Below are 14,287 nucleotides of genomic sequence, written 5' to 3'. Positions count from 1 at the left end.
TTCTAGTACAAAGATTTGGGTGACAAATCTCTGAAAAATAATATAAAAAGAAACTAAGACATGTACTGTAAATAAGTTAGCTTTTAGTGAGATTTTTCTTAAAGTTATCAGAAAATCAATTCAAGCCTTCCCGTCCAATGTGTTTTGACATTTACTCTTTTGATATAAAGTTAGTTACCATGCAAAAGCAGATTCTTAATAATTTATGTTGTTTACTTTGAATGTGATTACTCATAGAAGGCTGGAGAAATGAATCAATACTTGCTTAGCTTCTCCAAAATAAGTCAGAGTTAATTGTTAAAGTAATGCACGTTAATTTAGCCTGTCAAATTAATTTCCCAGCACCTCCTTATGCTACAAGAGTCTTAATTAAGAAATAACTAATGTTACTTTGCCTTATTATAGGTATTGCTGAGCCACTGGCTCTGAACAAAGTCATTTAACTCCTTTGATGTATGTGATTTAAAGAACACCAGAGAAAATCTACAAAATATTAGTTATACTGTGGATTTGAAAGTGACTTCACAGTTTGCAGAGTGATTCTATTTTCTTTCTGCAAAATGTGTTCTGTTCTGCAAAATGCTGTGTGGGCCTCCTATGAAACTGTGTAGAGTTTCAGGACTCGGTGGAGTCCTTCAGAGTGTTCAGTCCCAAGTTTCACAATTTTAGGAGGTTCACTGACTCCCTTTTTCCAAAAGAGAAAAGGGAGTGATGAAGTCTATAGAAATTACAATAACAGGAAAGTTTGAAGAAATATGGAGTATTTAATCTAATAAAAGATGAAGGGATTGATACATGTATATGTATAGCTGAGTCCCTTCACTGCTCACCTGAAGCTATCACATTGTTAATTACCTATACTCCAATACAAAATATAAGTTAAAAAAAAGATGAAGTGATATAACAATGAGAACATCTTCTCTTGTTTGAATGTATGTTATATGGTAGAGGGCTTTATTTTGCATATTATTTAGATGGCAGAATCAGCACTGGTGATTGATAATTACAAGGAGGTGTATAAAGATTTAACATAAGAAACTTTTGATGATAGAAAGGGCTCCCTCATCCATGACTGAGCTTCCCGGAATAAGCATCCCATGAAGGAACACTTCCGAGGGGCAGGGACTGATGCTGAAGGACAGTTCTCTAAGGCTCACGGTCTCAGTGTTTCAACTGTACCAAACATGGGGAAGCCACTCCTTCTTAGTCCAGCCCACACTTTGACTCTTATTACCCACATTAAATGGACATTTTAAAACTCCAAAAGACAAGGACTTATTGAAAGTCCTCATAGTCCCCTATTACATGTCAAGTCATGCTTAAGAATTACCCATTGCTATTCTATGTTGTTCGGTCACTAGGTCATGTCTGATGCTTTGCGACCCAGTGGACTGCAGCAGGCCAGGCTTCCCTATCCTTCACCTTCTGGAGTTTGCTCAAACTCATGTCCATTGAGTCAGTGATGCTATCTAACCATCTCGTCTGCTACCTCCCCGTTCTCCTCCTGCCCTCAATCTTTCCTAGCATCAGGGTCTTTTTCAATGAGTTGGCTCTTTGCATCAGGTGGTCAAAGTATTGAATAGAGCTGGCCATTGCTGGGGTACAGGCCAGGCTGTTGGAGAGAAAGTGTGAGACCAAGGGCATCATTCCCACTTCCCAAAGTTTAAGGAGAGCACTGCAGTTCATGTACAAGTGGTTGTACTCTGTCCATCCACCTGGTCTAGCACTTAACACATAATATTTAGTTAGTTTATACAACATGATATGAGCTCCTTAAGACCAGAGACTCTGTTCTATTTACCTTTATAACATCATAGCTTATCCAAGTGTTGGCATTAATTAGATACTCAGTATCTGCTTAATGGAGGAATAAATATATTCCATTCCAAGTAAGCATTGCTTCAGTGCAGATACTATATCAACGGCAAGGCATACAGAATTAAAATAAGGCTCAATCCTTGCCCTTAGGAGTAGTACAAAAAATCAGCAGAATAAATGCATGAGTGAATGAGAGCACTATATCGGACAGAGTTTTATCTTTTAAGATTTCATTCAACTCTTGGATTCTATAACTCTGTATTCCTTTCCTCAATTAAAATAGCTTAAATATAAGAGCAGGAAAAGTAGTCATACTATATTAGGATTTTCCTAGATTTTTAATCTACTGTGGGTAACACAGCTCAGTTCAGTTCAGTCACTCAGTCGTGTCTAACTTTTTGTGACCCTCATGGACTGCAGCATGCCAGGCGTCCCTGCTAACTCCCAGAGCCAACTCAAACTCATGTGCATTGCATTGGTGATACCATCCAATCATCTCATCCTCTGTCATCCCCTTCTCCTCCCACCTTCAATCTTTCCCAGCATCAGGGTCTTTTCAGATGAGTCAGTTTTTTGCATCAGGTTGCCAGAGTATTGGAATTTCAGTTTTAGCATCAGTCCTTCCAATGAATATTCAGGACTGATTTCCTTTAGGATTGACTGGTTGGATCTTCTTGCAGTCCAAGGGACTCTCAAGAGTCTTCACCAACACCACAGCTCAAAAGCATCAATTCTTCTGTGCTCAGCTTTATTTATGGTCCAACTCTCACATCCATACATGACTACTGGAGAAACCATAGCTTGGACTAGACGGACCTTTATTGGTAAAGTAATTCTCTGCTTTTTAATATGCTGTCTAGGTTGGTCGTAGCTTTTCTTCCAAGGAGCAATTGTCTTTTAATTTCATGGCTGCAGTCACCATCTGCAGTGATTTTGGAGCCCCCAAAATTAAAGTCTATCACTGCTTCCATTGTTTCTCCATCTATTTGCCATGTGATGGGACTAGACGTCATGAGCTTAGTTTTCTGAATGTGGAGTTTTAAGCCAACTTTTTCACTCTCCTGTTTCACTTTCCTCAAGAGGCTCTTTAGGTCTTTGCTTTCTGCCATAAGGGTGGTGTCATCTGCATATCTGAGGTTATTGATATTTCTCTCAGCAGTCTTGATTCCAGCTTGTGTTTCTTCCAGCCCAGCATTTCCCATGATGTACTCTGCATAGAAGTTAAATAAGCAGGGTGACAATATACAGCCTCAACGTACTCCTTTTCCTATTTGGAACCAGTCTGTTGTTCCATGTCCAGTTCTAACTGTTGCTTCTTGACCTGCATACAAGTTTCTCAAGAGGCAGGTCAGGTAGTCTGGTATTCCCATCTCTTGAAGCATTTTCCACAGTTTGTTGTGATCCACACAGACAAAGGCTTTGGCATAGTCAATAAAACAGAAGTAGATATTTTTCGGGAACTCTCTTGCTTTTTTGGATGATCCAACGGACGTTCGCAATTTGATCTCTGGTTCCTCTGCCCTTTCTAAACCCAGCTTGAACATCTAGAAGTTCACAGTTCAAGTACTGTTGAAGCATGGCTTGGAGAATTTTGAGCATTGCTTTGCTAGTGTGTTAGAAGAGGGCAACTGTGCAGTAGTTTGAACATTCTCTGGCATTGCCTTTCTTTAGGATTGGAATGACAACTGACCTTTTCCAGTCCTATAGCCACTGCTGCGTTTTCCAAATTTTCTGGCATATTGAGTGCAGCACTTTCACAGCATCATCTTTTAGGATTTGAAATAGCTCAACTGGAATTCCATCACCTCCCCCTGCTTTGTTTATAGTGATACTTCCTAAAGCCCACTTGACTTCACATTCCAGGATGTCTGGCTCTAGGCGAATGATCACACCATTCTGGCTATCTGGGTCGTGAAGATCTTTTTTGTACAGTTCTTCTGTGTATTCCTGCCACCTCTTCGTAATATCTTCTGTTTCTGTTAGGTCCATACCATTTCTGTCCTTTATCTTGCCCATCTTTGCATGGAATGTTCCCTTGGTATCTCTGGTTTTCTTGAAGAGATCTCTAGTCTTTCCCAGTCTACTGTTTTCCTTTATTTCTTTGCATTGATCACTGAGGAGAATTTCTTATCTCTCCTTGCTATTCTTTGGAACTCTGCATTCAAAAGGGTATATCTTTCCTTTTCTCCTGCCTTTCATTTCTCTTCTTTTTTCAACTATTTATAAGGCCTCATCAGACAACAGTTTTGCCTTTTCGCATTTCTTTTTCTTGGAGATGGTCTTGATCACTTCCCCTTGTACAATGTCATGAACCTCTGTCCATAGTTCTTCAGGCACTCTATCAGATCCAATCCCTTCAATCTATTTCTCACTTCCACTGTATAATCATAAGGGATTTGATTTAGGTCAGAAGAGTCTAGGGGTTTTCCCTACTTTCTTCTAGCTCATCTTCTAGCAAATCAAATAATTTGAGAAGTCAATTTACAGTTAAAGAGTTGGGAAACTAAAGATCTTGATAGAAATTTGTGTTAAAGCCATATAAAATTTCACTTTTCTCATATAAGAAAAACACTTTCTAGTTCTGGAATTCAAAGTGTTTGGTAATTTTATCTATATACTAATTGATGAATTCAAAATATTACATCTATATTAAAAATACCATCAAAATGTTCACTCTCCATTTAATTTACATTAACATGAAAATCCACTCATTTATAATTCAGTTACTTTCATTTTTCCTGTTTTACAAAGGATGCAACAGGACATAGATTTAAGACGTTTGCCCCTAGATCATGAAATAGGAAATGGTACACCTCGGCAGTTGAGCACTGGAGTTTATGTTCATAACCACTTCACTGCATTACCATAAATAATATTCTCCTGTAGCATGGTATCAATTTTATTTACTACATCACATTGAGATTCTTTTTGCCAGCTATTGCATAAAGCAGAATCAGTGATCCATAATTAGTCTTACTTCTGATCCAGTCATGATCAAAGATATGCCTAGGCTTTGAGAGGAAGTATACAAAGCAATATAACAGAGCCCATTTGCAGGAAAACAGTGGTCATTATTTTAATTCCTTACTTTATTTTTTTATACAAACCCAGACAGTCACCACTGTCTCTGTCCCATTCCCTACCCCTGTCCAAAAGGACACAGTTATATAAAGTAATAACTGATTATTTGAACAAATAACAATATATTACTCTACATATTCACACACACACACAAAACCCTGCAAGTCAACTGTTTTGCCAAACCATTTTGATTCACTGGGGGTTAAGGTGCTTGCTCTGAAAAGCAAGGTACCTTTAATTTGGGGATTGAAAGATCTTTTTTCCCACTTAGTTTTACATATATTCTGTTTTTCATTTTGTGCTCTAAATAGTTAGTTAATTGGGACTATTTAACAGATTGCATACACGGCTGCTGAGAGTAATTGTATCTTAACAACAACTGAAGGAGTTTTTACTTAATTTGCAAGCAGTTTGGTTGAGAATGACCTTGCCCCCTACAGTTGGATTCAAAGAGTTAGGCAGAAGCTAAAGTGCTCCTGACTGTAGGAGGTGAAACTCATTCATATTCTTTTGTAAACAAATTAACAGTGAGTTGCCGATGTGTTTTCATCCTCCCCAATCACCTTAGCAACGAGGATATAGAAACAGCATGGACTTTCCTCAGAACGTGCAGTTTTTCCTAGCACAAGAAGATAGCAACAAATTGGACTGGCAAAATTCCCAATTTATTTTAATCCTTAAAATGAGTGTCAGAATTTCCATGAAACATTATGGATTCCAATGTAAAAAGAAAGGGCTCAACTTCTCTTGTATATGCAATAATTAGTTATTTCTCAGTAGTACTATATTTATTTATTTATATTTAAAAATTTTCCTGACATGGTTTGACCAAGTTCAAATTAGTTTCAGCCCAGAGAGAAAAGTAATTATTTTCAAGTAATTTGGCTAGGCTCATTTGAATGGCAGGTCACTGATGGTGGTTATATTTTATTCTTCTGTGTTTGAGGAATATGAGCTCTAGAAAGTGGAGAAAGGTAAAACCATATGGGAGTTATGAAGGCTACTGGAGTCCTTGGGGTCAGATGAAACCTGGAACAGGACAAACCCTGCCAGACAATTGAAGTCAGTTACCTATAGGAAATGAGCCAGAGAGCTTTGTTTTGTGTGCTTTCCCATCCACTCTCACCCTTCCCACATGGGAAGGTGAGAAATCTGTTCATTTGTGGATTTCTTACACTTTTGACTGTTGCTGATCTTCTCTTGAGACAAAGAACTAGTAAAACTAAAGCATAAATGTACTTAGGAACAGGACCTCAACCACCTAACCTCTCTATCTTCACTCTTTGGTATTTATCTTCACTCTTTGATCCATGAAAGATTTGTTCCTCATGCAAACGTTCTACACAGTTCAAAAATCAGTAGTAAGAATTTTATGTCTACACAGTTAGCAGATGGTTTGCCCCAATATCCAAAGTTTAAAAAATAAAGAGGAGACTATCAAAAGAAAAGGGATTTTTTTAATGTCTTCATCATTGTTGTGTTTCATTCTGGAAGTACTTGTGTTTTATTGCTGCATTTGAACAAACTTCTAGTTATTAGTGTCTGTGTTTAAAAGTTGTAAAAATATTTTTACTTTGTTTAGTGAATTGAGATAGCATGAGCTGTGTTTATGTATTTTCTGTCTTGCATTGACGTGAGAATAATCCATGCTAGCCTTGTTGGAGAGAGGATTTTATAGCATGTATCGCTAGTATCCCCACTCCTACCCTTTAAAATAGTATAAAGTCTGGGATTTTAAATGCAGTCATGAAATGCAAAAAAAAAAACAAAACACTATTAGATGCTGCAGGCACCCTTGTAAATTTGAAAACAGCTAGTAATATAAGCCAAAAGTCTTAAACTAGTTCTTAAACAAGTTGGTAACATGAACCCTGTATCTTAGGTTAGGTTCTCCAAGAAACAGATTGAGACAGATTTTCTTGCAGGAGTTTTATTAGAGAGTAACCTTGGATTGGCATCAGTAAGAAATAACAGAAGCAGGGTTGGGGAGAGGCAGAAGTTGAAAAAGATTGCATGGGAGCCTCAGCAAATCCCACAAGGAATGCTGAATCTTGAATGGCTCTTCAGAGGTTACACAAATTTACTTCTAATATACCACCACCATCACCTGCCGACACGGAGCAGTCACTAGATGTGGGTAGCCAGAGGGGAGGGGTGCTAACATTGGGCAGTGCAGCTCCCTTCTGTTGAGGCAATTCCTGGAAAAGAACTTAGCTCTATAACAAAATCAACCACACTCATAACAGCTAGGGAAAGGAGGGCATTGACCCTGACGTGGGGATCTGGATTTCAGAATACAGTATCCGCTATAGTTCAGAACTCGCAAAATTCAGATCCTCTTGTTTCATATAAGCTCACCATCTAAAATAATCTTTTCTAGGATTCTGGGTTGATGTCTGGGCTTCCCTCATAGCTCAGTCAGTAAAGAATCTGCCTGCAATGCATGAGACCCGAGTTCAATTCCTAGGTTAGGAAAATCACCTGGAGAAGGAAATGGCAACCCACTTCAGTATTCTTGCCTGGAGATTTCCGTGGACAGAGAAGCCTGGCAGGCTACAGTTCGTGGGGTCACAAGAGTCAGACAGGGTTAATGTATAAGAAGGAGGTTAGTGGAAACAACTACAGCCCTCACCACTGAAGCTGGTCTTGGGAACACAACTGATACTCATCTCCTTTCTTTACTATCCCTTCTAGATTCCCTTCCATCTCAAAGAGCACATCCCCTGGTCTAGTTGGTTTATATCATGAGGAAATCCAAGCCCTGATTCCTAAAAGTTCTGATCCTCTGATCACTATGCCCTTCTCAAACTATGGTGTCAGTACTTGACAATTTACTGTCAGAATTGGGTAAGGAATACCAAGAAACACCATGGTGGATCTCCTGGCTGCCAGAGGTATTTTTGCCTCCCCTAATATGTAATGGCAGTATCACAGACTCATAATCATCAGGGTCCATTATCTCAGCCAGGATGGCAACTTGTTTTCAGGCCTTTTGGCACAAGGAATCTGAAGTGCTAGTTGACTGAAAAATAGAACTTAAAAGTGTTATTGGTAAAAGTATTCATCTTTGGGAACAGAAACTTTAGACCTGCGAAGTTTGTCATTATAGAGTCAGAGGCACAAATTCTTCAAGGGTCTCTGTAGGACTGATAGTAAAGGGGGCTGCTGCTGCTGCTGCTGCTGCTGCTGCTGCTGCTGCGAAGGCGCTTCAGTCGTGTCCGACTCTGTGCGACCCCATAGACGGCAGCCCACCAGGCTCCGCCGTCCTTGGGATTCTCCAGGCAAGAACACTGGAGTGGGTTGCCATTTCCTTCTCCAATGCAGGAAAGTGAAAAGTGAAAGTGAAGTCACTCAGTCATGTCCGACTCTTCGCGACCCCATGGACTGCAGCCCACCAGGCTCCCCCGTCCATGGGATTTTCCAGGCAAGAGTACTGGAGTGGGTTGCCATTGCCTTCTCCAAGTAAAAGGGGCTACTCCCTATTTTCACATCTTCTATCTGCTGGGGAGATAGCACTGTATAATGATCACTAACTTAGGACATGTCCTATGTCCTAGAGGATGACACCTCATCTTTGCAGGGTATTATCTTCAAGCTTAGGTTTCAGCTATAACTTCAAAAGGCAGTTCTATCACTCTAAAAGTCTGGTAGCTTTTCAGTGTTATGGTCTGTTATAGGAATAGTGTATTTTTTTGTTATAAGTCCTCTGCCAAACCTCTTTTGCTTTAAAGTGGTCCTTGGTCTGCAACATTGTCAGGTGCAAAACCATGTATGTGAATCAAACATTATGTAAACATTGGAGATGGCTGAGGTCATATAAATGGAGAATTCAATCTGATACCTGGAAAATATACTGATTCTAGTAAAGATAAATTCCTACATTTTCCAGGAGATAACTGACTTGCCACCAAGTGTCTTGTTGGTATCCTTGAGAGATGGTGCCATATCAAGTCTTAGTATTATTCTTTGTCGCTGCCTGGTTGGACATCTGACAGCAGTAGGTAGATAGATCAGCCATAGTGATGGCGAGTCCATGACGTTGGGTGGACCCATGCCTAGTGTCCATCCTGACACCATGAGTACCCTGTTCATGCTCTTTTTGTGCCAGCACTGCAATTGCTGATAGCAGGCTAGCTGTCACACGTCTGCCAGTGGCAGAGAGTCATTCTGTCTGTCTAGCTGTTTGGTGTCTCTTTCATGGTAAATGCTCCCTGGCAGGCAGTAACAAGTTATATATGGACCTTCACAAATTGTGTTCACTTCCACAGGCCCATCCTCAGGCTTTTTCCTCAGATCTCAGATCCCTCAAAGTTTCCATTTTTCTCCTTACAATTTCTCATCAAGCAGCTACAACAATGCTATTGATAGGAAGTCCATCAGTTCAGTCGCTCAGTTGTGTCTGACTCTTTGTGACCCAATAGACTGCAGCATGTCAGGCTTCCCTGTCCATCAAACTCCCAGAGTTTACCCAACTCATGTCCATTGAGTCAGTGATGCCATCCAACCATCTCATCCTCTGTCATCCCCTTCTTCTCCCACCTTAAATCTTTCCCAGCATCAGGGTCTTTTCAAATGAGTCAGCTCTTCTCATCAGGTGGCCAAAGTATTGGCGTTTTAGCTTCAACATCAGTCCTTCCAATGAACTGATCTTCCAATGGACTCAGGACTGATCTCCTTTAGGATGGACTGGTTGGATCTCCTTGCAGTCCAAGGGGCTCTCAAGAGTCTTCTCCAACACTACAGTTCAAAAGCATCAATTCTTTGGCACTCAGCTTTCTTTATAGTCCAACTCTCACATCCATACATGACTACTGGAAACACCATAGCTTTCACTAGACAGACCTTTGTCGGCAAAGTAATGTCTCTGCTTTTTAACGTGCTGTCTAGGTTGATCATAAGTTTCCTGCCAAGGAGTAAGTGTCTTTTAATTTCATGGCTGCAATCACCATCTGCAGTGATTTGGGAGCCCCCCTCCAAAAAAAAGTCTGCCACTGTTTCCCCATCTATTTGCCATGAAGTGATGGGACTGGATGCCATGATCTTAGTTTTCTGAGTGTTGAGCTTTAAACCAACTTTTTCACTCTCTTCTTTCATTTTCATCAAGAGGCTCTTTAGTTCTTCACTTTTCGCCATAAGGGTGGTGTCATCTACATATCTGAGGTTATTGATGTTTCTCCTGGCAATCTTGATTCCAGCTTGTGCTTCATCCAGCCCAGCGTTTCTCATGATGTACTCTGCATAGAAGTTAAATAACCAGGGTGACAATATACAGCCTTGACGTACTGCTTTTCCTATTTGCAACCAGTCTGTTGCTCCATGCCCAGTTCTAACTGTTGCTTCTTGACCTACATACAGATTTCTCAAGAGGCAGGTCAGGTGGTCTGGTATTCCCATCTCTTGAAGAATTTTCTACAGTTTGTTGTGATCCACACAGTCAGAGGTGCTGGCATAGTCAATAAAACAGAACTAGATATTTTTCTGGGACTCTCTTGCTTTTTCAATGATCCAGTGTATGTTGGCAATTTGGTCTCTGGTTCCTCTGCCTTTTCTAAAACCAGCTTGAACATCTGGAATTTCACAGTTCACATACTGTTGAAGCCTGGCTTGGAGAATAATGAGAATTACTTGTGTGTGAGATGAGAGCAACTGTGTGGTAGTTTGAGCATTCTTTGGCATTGCCTTTCTTAGGGATTGGAATGAAAACTGACCTTTTCCAATCCTGTGGCCACTGCTGAGTTTTCCAGATTTGCTGACATATTGAGTGCAGTACTTTCACAGCATCATCTTTTAGGATTTGAAATAGCTGAACTGGAATTTCATCACTTCCACTAGCTTTGTTCGTAGTGATGCTTCCTAAAGCCCATTTGATTTCACATTCCAGGATGTCTGGCTCTAGGTAAGTGATCACACTGTTGTGATTATCTGGGTCATGAAGATCCTTTTTGTACAGTTCTTCTGTGTATTCTTGCCACCTCTTCTTAACATCTTCTGCTTCTGTTAGGTCCATATCATTTCTGTCCTTTATCGTGCCCATCTTTGCATGAAATGTTCCCTTGGTATCTCTGATTTTCTTGAAGAGATCACTAGTCTTTCCCATTCTATTTTTTTCCTGTTTTTTTGCACTGATCACTGAGGAAGGCTTTCTTATCTCTCCTTGCTATTCTTTGGAACTCTGCATTCAAATGGGGATATCTTTCCTTTTCTCCTCTGCTTTTCATTTCTTTTCTTTTCTCAGCTATTCGTAAGGCCTCCTCAGACAGCTGTTTTGCTTTTTTGCATTTCTTTTCCATGGGGATGGTCTTGATCCCTGTCTCCTGTACAATGTCACGAACCTCTGTCCATAGTCCATCAGGCACTCTGTCTATCAGAATCATCCCTTAAATCTATTTCTCACTTCCACTGTGTAATCGTAAGGGATTTGATTTAGGTCATACCTGAATGGTCTAGTGGTTTTCCCCACTTTCTTCAATTTTAGTCTGAATTTGGCAATAATGAGTTCATTATCTGAGCAACAGTCCATGTATGGTCCATATATAGTCTTAATTTGAGCCATTTCTCTTCATATATAAAGTAAGTATCCTGGGTTGGTGCCTGAAGCTTTGTCTATGAGAGAATTTTCACTGGTCACCAGCTTTTAGGGCCACAACTGAATAGGACTATAGTAAGCATTGGTCCACTTTCAGGTTAAATATGGAGATTGAAAAGTGAAACTTGCTCAGTCATGTCCAACTCTTTGAGACCCCATGGACTGCATAGTCCATGGAATTCTCCAGGCAAGAATACTGGAGTGGGTAGCCTTTCCCTTCTCCAGGGGATCTTCCCAACGATTACCCACCCACAAACCAAACTAAGACTTTTTCTTTCTTTATCAGCTAATCAAAATGCTATAGGTGTGAGCTGAGAGAGAGGCATGATTGTAACTGTTGTAGATGCATGTGGATCTGGGCCACCTGCGCTGTGTGTTTGTGTGCTCAGTCCTGTCAGATTCTTTGAGACCCCATGGCCTGTATCCCTCTAGGCTTCTCTGTCCATGGAATTTCCCAGACAAGAATACTGGAGTGGGTTGCCATTTCCTACTCCAGGGAATCTTTCTGACCCAGGGATATTGAACCTGTATCTTTTGCATCTCCTGCATTGGCAGGCGGATTCTTTACCACTGTACCACCTGGGTAGCTAGGGCCACCTGCTAAAGCAGGTTATTTGTGCTGCCCAGCCCTGCATGTGCAGAATCCTGGATGGGCATTCTAATAAGAGATTGCTGCTCATGATGGAATATTGCAGGACTCTTACTCTAATGATTTTGTGAGTTCAAGAAAACCCAGCTTGGACTTCCCTGGTGGCTCAGTGGATAAGAATCTGCCAGCCATGCAGGGGATACAAGTTCTATCTCTGGTCTGGGAAGATCCCACATGCCTCGGGGCAACTAAGGCTGTGTGCCGCAACTACTGAGCCTGTACTCTAGAGCCCATGAGCTGCAACTACTGAGCCTGCATGCTGCAACTATTGTAGCCCATGCACCTAGGGACTATGTTCCACAACAAGAGAAGCTGCAGCAATGAGAAGCCTGTGCACTGCAATGAAGAGCAGCCCTCACCCACAACTGGAGAAAGCCCACATGCGGTAACAAAGACCCAGCTCAGCCAAAAAACAAACAAAGTTGGTTTAAAATAGAAAACCCAGCTTATGATGGACAGCCCTTTTATAAATGAGGGACTGTGTGGTCACGCGATATTCCACGGTCAGACAGCCCAGCTCTTTCAGACCCAGTAGTAAGCCTGGAGATGTTTTGAGAAGATGGGTAATTCTCTCCTGCAAATAGCATGATCTTATTGCAGAGTGCTGATGGGCTTCATTGTGATTTTTCTAGTGGAGCTTACCAGAAATTCCACATGACATTGTTTCCCGTCTCAGCTACCTTTACGTCTTTAGGGTGGCACTGATCTCTGCCTTTCTTCCTGGGCTTGTTATCTTTGTTAACTTACAGTATTGGCAGATGTGGGCAATTTCAGCAGCTTTCACTTGACCTTCCCAGTTAAATAACCGTTATTTCACAGGTCTAGTGTTAGGGTTCTTACAATTCTTTTGTGCATCCATTCCAATTATACATTTGGGGAACTGGTGACATCACCCATAGGTGGGTGTATAGAAAAAGGGACCTACTGTAAACCAGACCTGTGATAGGACTCCATTTATTACTTGGCTCCTCTATGCCCCTACTCTAACACAAGAGCTGTAATGGTACTTGAGGTCCCTAGGTATTAATGTTAACTTAAACCCCATGTTCAAGAGTCATTACAATGTTTAGATTTTCTTTCTCGTAGTATAAATTTACCCATGTAAATCATCATGTCCTTTTGATAAAGAACCAGAAGAATCGTCCCCATGTCTACTTGCAGTAGCAATTCAGGGCACTTCCTTATGAGGACCCAGCCTCTACTTTCGCCAATGACTTCTGGGTCAGAAAACCGGCTGAGTTTGAAAATGGCAGATAAATATGAACTTATGTTAGGACAGCGTCCTCAAGCCCCTGATCATTTAACTTTGATTTCCTTAGATTGTATACATTGAATAGTTTCTGTTGGCCCATCCCTGGTGGCTCAGATGGTAAAGATTCTGCCTGCCTCCTTGGGAGACCTGGGTTCGATCCCTGGGTCAGAATGATCCCGTAGAAGAGGGCATGACAACCCACTCCAGTATCCTTGCCTAGAGAGTCCCCATGGACAGAGGAGCCTGCCAGGCTACAGTCCATGGGGTTGCAAAAACTCGCACACGACTGAATGCCTAAGCACAGCACAGAACTAGTTACGATTGCTTCATTAATCACCTCCACAGTTTGCTGATCAAGCCCCCTGGTGCCACTCCATCATGATGATTATACCCACATTGTTTCTGACTGTTAAATGCCACCACCTGTTTTTTTATCTTCTGGTCCTATCAACCCTATTGCTATGAGGAAAACTACCATGAACACTGATCTTTTCCTGAAAGACACTGAAAGTTATTCAGTGATGCTGGGGTTCCTCTCACTGGTGCATTTCTTATCGTATTGGTAAATAGTGTGTTTTCTGGGCCCTCCCACAGAACTTAGTCAGCTGGTAAACATTTGGACTTTATATAACATATCCACTCCTGTGCACTCACTTCTCTAAGCCTTTTGATTTCTCTTTCTACTGTTTGCATGGCAGTTTGGAATTTCTAGCTTAATTAGTATGGGTCATCCCTTTTTCCAGGTTTCTAAAAGCCCACAAGCCTCCTGGCACTGATTCCCAGGGTCCTTGCCAGCATATTATGTCCTGTGTCACATCCAAGTCAATACTATATACGCCAGTTCCTGATAGTATGTTTCCTAAGTCCTACGACAGCCTCTTTCCTCCCTTAACAAACCCAG

The sequence above is a fragment of the Giraffa tippelskirchi genome, chromosome 2 (genome assembly GCF_054371585.1).
Source record: "Giraffa tippelskirchi isolate mGirTip1 chromosome 2, T2T-mGirTip1v1.2.pri, whole genome shotgun sequence".
Taxonomy (NCBI): domain Eukaryota; kingdom Metazoa; phylum Chordata; class Mammalia; order Artiodactyla; family Giraffidae; genus Giraffa; species Giraffa tippelskirchi.
Note: the sequence above shows the minus strand (reverse complement) of the source record.